General features: G+C 49.2%; 1 non-coding gene across 1 annotated transcript; it reads right to left on the bottom strand.

Annotated features, from left to right (window-relative positions):
• Window positions 1–4,654: 4,654 nt before the first annotated feature.
• On the bottom strand, window positions 4,655–4,736 carry trnal-aag (transfer RNA leucine (anticodon AAG)). Its single transcript has one exon. It is a non-coding gene; the product is annotated as a tRNA-Leu (tRNA).
• Between the last annotated feature and the right edge of the window lie 485 nt (window positions 4,737–5,221).

Below are 5,221 nucleotides of genomic sequence, written 5' to 3' on the forward strand. Positions count from 1 at the left end.
GATGGATCGAAACCATCCTCTGCTATTTGGGATTTGTGGTGTCTGCAAAGCTTTGGACCTTCTTTTAAGTCATGCTTTTGAGAAGAAATGTTGTGCGGATAATAATTTCCACACGTTGGCTGTGCTGCGTCCCATCCACAATGCATACAGATTGCGCGGCATGTATGTGCCTTCATTCACCATTCTCAGTCCAAATACACAATGTCGTTACCTGTTACAGTGATCCCTCGCTACTTTGCGTTTTATTTATCGCGACTTCACTACATCGCGGAGTTTTTCTCCAAATTAAAAAACATTTGAAAGTCATAATAAAACTTCTAAATTGAGGAAACATGTGTTTAACCTTTAGGACAATGTAGTATTGCTCCAAATGTTCGTTTACATTCCTTTAGAAGTCTGTTTTCACGTGTTAACACGATTGCGAATTAGCATCTTACCGCTAACTCGTTAGTCTGCATTTCATTTATCGCGGGTGGTTTTTAGAACCAATTATCCGCGATAAACAAGGGATTACTGTAAATGGTTACTCAATAGGGGTGTAAATCGCGGGTTTTGTCACGATACTATATCATATCGATACAAAGGACCGCGATACGATATTTGCCGATATCTTAAAGCCTGCTGTGATTCATTCACGATACATCACAATATAGTGCTCCACGATCGATATTTTTATTTTAAATAAAAAATATAGAACAATATCCTGTTTTATAACAATTCATACGCAAAATCAACAAGGTACTGCAAACTCTTTATTTAGGAAATTACAAGAGTATTGTAGTATATTAGTAGATTTTCAAGATGGCGGCGCGTGCGTACGCAGCGAGCTCTTTCTGTCCCACCCAAACGGTGTTTTGTCCGTCTAATGAGTGTTTGGCCGGCAGTTTTTTTTGTTCGTCTCGTCGTACTGAGTCGTGCTACAAGTACGGCAGGCAGGTTCTGCTTGACATCGGCGAAAGCGAGTTTTGTCGAGTTCTGGACTTTGATGCGGGGACATTAAAGGAGCTCGGACTGCTACGTCCTGAAGCGTCGCCGGGCTTGTCTGCTATTCCTCCCCCGGTTGGGAAGCGTCGAAAGTGGTGTGCGAGGAGGCTGAAGAGGGGCAAGCGCGGGGGCGTCCGGGCCAGGCTGGCGGCCAACCCTGCTCGCCCGGCCGTGCCTTCCATTCTTCTGGCGAATGTTTGATCGCTGGACAACAACATGGATTACATTCGCTTGCTGCGATCTACAAACCGGACAGTGCGGGACTGCTGTGTGCTCGTGTTCACTGAGACTTGGTTGACCGTCAACATTCCGGACTCTGCCCTACATCTGGAGCGGCTAGCGTGCTATCGGGCGGACCGGGCCATTGTACAAGGGGGAAAATCTCGTGGAGGTGGAATATGCGTCTACATCCGTGACGAATGGTGGCGGGACTCTGTAGTGGTATGCAAGCACTGCTCGCCCCTGGCAGAGTTTGTGATCATTAAGTGCCGTCCTTTTTACCTGCCAAGGGAATTTACCGCGATTCTGCTGGTCGCGGTTTACATCCCGCCTTCCAACATCGAAGGCGACAGGATCGCGGCTCTTAGTGAACTGTACCAGGCTGTCAGTGAACAACAGACAGCGCACCCTGACGGTGTCACCATCTTCGCTGGGGATTTTAATCATGCTAATCTGAAGTCTGTTTTTCCGAGGCTTCACCAGCATGTTAATTTTCCTACGCGTGGCGACAGCTTCCTGGACCTGGTCTACTCTTCGCATAAAGGAGCTTTCAAAGCCGCTCCCCTCCCCCATCTTCTGACCATATCACTTTTATGCTTTTGCCCGCATACAGATAAATGATGAGAGCATCCAGGCCGGTTCGAAAGCGGGTACGGGTGTGGCCTGAGGGTGCCTCTGATGCGCTTCGTGACTGCTTTGGCTCTACTGACTGGGACATGTTTAGGAGGGCTGCCACTTGCGACGATCGGACAGACATTGAGGAGTATACTGACTCTGTTTCCTTCTACATCAGGAAGTGCATTGATGATGTGACTCACTCAAAATCCATCGTCACTCGGGCTAACCGGAAGCCATGGCTGACGGGGGCTGTCTTCAGGCTGCTGAGGGCCAGGGACAAAGCCTTTAGAGCGGGGGATGCGGCTGGCTTGAGGACTGCGAGGGCCGACCTGTCCCGGGGCATCAAAGAAGCAAAGAGGGCGTTCTCTTGCAAAATTACCGCCCACTTCAAGGACAGCAGGGACGCATGGAGCCTTTGGCAGGGCATTCCGACCATCACGGACTACAAGCCCGCACCGCAGAGCTGTGAAGGGGATGTCCGTCTGCTCAATGACCTTAACCGCTTCTTTGCTCGATTTGACGCTCAGAACAGCACTTGCCCGCTGAAGGCCACTCCCCCTTCACACGAGCTGCCCCTGTGCCTCTCCGCCGACAGCGTGAGGAGGGCGCTTGCCGCTATCAACATCCGTAAGGCGGCGGGCCCCGACAACATCCCGGGTCGTGCGCTGAAGGACTGCGCTGGTGAGCTGACGGATGTCTTCACGGACATCTTTAACACTTCCCTGCAGCAGGCCATCGTCCCGTCGTGTTTCAAAGCTGCCACCATCGTACTTGTGCCGAAGAAACCCGCTCCGTCCTGCTTCAATGACTACCGCCCCGTGGCACTTACGCCCATCATCATGAAGTGCTTTGAGCGGCTTGTCTTGGAGCACATCCGGTCCGTTCTCCCCCCCTCCATTGACCCCTTCCAGTTTGCGTACCGAGCCAAACGGTCCTCTGAGGATGCCATCTGCTTTGCCCTCCACTCAGCCCTCACCCAAAAGGGGAAAAGGGACTCGTATGTGAGATTGCTGTTTGTGGACTTCATTTCTGCCTTCAACACCATTGTGCCACAACGCCTCATCAGTAAACTTGACACGCTGAGCCTCAGTACCTACCTCTGCAACTGGCTACTGGACTTCCTCTGTCAGAGGCCACAGGTGGTACGTGTTGGCGACAAAATCTCCGCCAGCATCACGCTGAGCACGGGGGCCCCCCAAGGCTGCGTGCTCAGTCTGCTGCTCTTCACCCTCTTGACGCACGACTGCACTGCGACCTACAGCGACAACCGCATAGTGAAGTTTGCTGACGACACGACTCTGGTGGGTCTCATCACCAAGGGAGACGAGACTCAATACAGGCTGGAGGTTGACCTTCTGACCACGTGGTGCAGGGACAACAACCTCCTGCTGAACGTCGACAAGACCAAGGAGATTGTTGTGGACTTCCGGAAGGGTCACACCCAACACCTGCCGCTGACCATCGACGGTGCTGTGGTGGAGAGAGTGAGCAGCGCCAAGTTCCTGGGGGTGCACATCAGTGAGGATCTCTCCTGGTCCACCAACACCGCATCACTGGCAAAGAAAGCCCAGCGCCGCCTGTACTTCCTGCGGAAACTCAGGCGAGCGAGCGCTCCTCCGGCCGTCATGACTACATTTTACCGCGGCACCATTGAGAGCGTCCTCTCCAGCTGTATTGCTGTTTGGGGTGGCGGCTGCACTGACTACAACTTGAAAGCCCTGCAGCGCATAGTGAACACGGCTGGTAAGATTATTGGTGCTTCGCTCCCCTCCTTGAAGGACATTTACACCTCCCATCTCACCCGCAAGGCGACCACGATTGTGAGTGATGTGAGTGATGTGAGTCACCCCGCTCACTCTTTGTTTGAGCTTCTGCCCTCTGGGAAGAGGTACAGGAGCCTGCGCTCCCGCACCACCAGACTCTCCAACAGCTTCATACTCCAGGCTGTTAGGATCCTGAACTCGCCCCCCCTTTCTGCGTAGCGTCCTGTACTTTGCGCTATGCTTACTGTCTGCTGTACGCACACTGGCTCGGTTTTGCTCCTCTTATTTATTGGGTTATTTGTTTATTATTTATTCATCACTCATTTTATTTATTTATTATTTATTAGTTATTGTTTGTGCCTTCTTGTTTTTATATTGTGTCGTCTACTTGTATGTTTATCGTGTACTGTGTCTCGTCACCGTGGGATGGAGGAAACGAAATTTCGGTTTCTTTGTGTTTCTGACATATGAAGGGATTGACAATAAAGCTGACTTTGAACTTGAACTTTTTGAACTGGTATACAAAGTGCTTATTTTAACACTGAACTTTATCAAATTTCTATATTTATTCTCATAAGTAAAGAAAAATGAATATTCTTTCTTTTTTTGTAATACCATTAACTTTAAAGTGCATTACTGAACTATTTATTTACAATAATTTTAATTGTCCGTTGAGCCATCTTTCCTTTGGAATCCAAAGTGCTTCCAAACTAATGACTTGAAGCCCAAAGGGGAGCAAATTTCCTCGTCTTCTTGCCGCGCACTGCTCCCGGAAAGAGGAAGAAAGCAACAATGAACTGGATTTCAAAATAAAGTCGCGTCTAATGTCCGAGGTCAAACACGGCGATATAAATCGATGTTTACGTTTAGCATCAATGCCTATAAATCGTAGAGCATTATATCGATTAATCGATGTGTATCGATGAATCGTTACACCCCTAGTACTCAAGGTTAGAATGAAAGGCAAAGATTGATATTTGTATATTTATACCTTTTCAGAGTCCTGATACTTTACGCAGCTGCACTGACAGGAGTTGGGCAAGACGAAAAAACCTGAATTCATGCATAAATGGCAGTGGTGGGATTTGAACCCACGCCTCAGGAGAGACTGGAGCCTTAATCCAGCGCCTTAGACCGCTCGGCCACACTACCGACCTTCTGTGGTTTCTGCATTTGTTGACGATTCTATTAAGACGTGAGATTGGAAATATGGTTTCTTCACCAGCATTTCCCCTTGGGTTGGTGTCAGGAAAGGCATCCGGCTGTAAAAAGTTTTGCTCCAAAGATTTTCTCGGTATAGGACTCTCAACCACGAGATGGCCATGGACTGTCCCCGGTGGAAGAAAGCCATACTGAGAATCCAGTACAACCCAGCGGCGCCTGGAACACGGACTTTAAACCCATGATGATGTTTCTTCACCAGCATCCAGGTTAGTGCTGCCCGACGGAGCTTTGTTCATAATGTAATGAAGCCTGTACACAACAGATGCGAAACAATATGAGTGACAATCAGAAGATTAAAACTTTGAAATCGGAAGATACATAGCTAGTTTCCCCACACAGCACCCAAAAGTGCTGTCCTACACCGCCTTGTTGATAATGTAACAAAGAAGAAAACACTCGCAGAAGGCCTGGCG

Source organism: Syngnathus typhle, linkage group LG4 (assembly GCF_033458585.1).
Source record: "Syngnathus typhle isolate RoL2023-S1 ecotype Sweden linkage group LG4, RoL_Styp_1.0, whole genome shotgun sequence".
Taxonomy (NCBI): Eukaryota; Metazoa; Chordata; class Actinopteri; order Syngnathiformes; family Syngnathidae; genus Syngnathus; species Syngnathus typhle.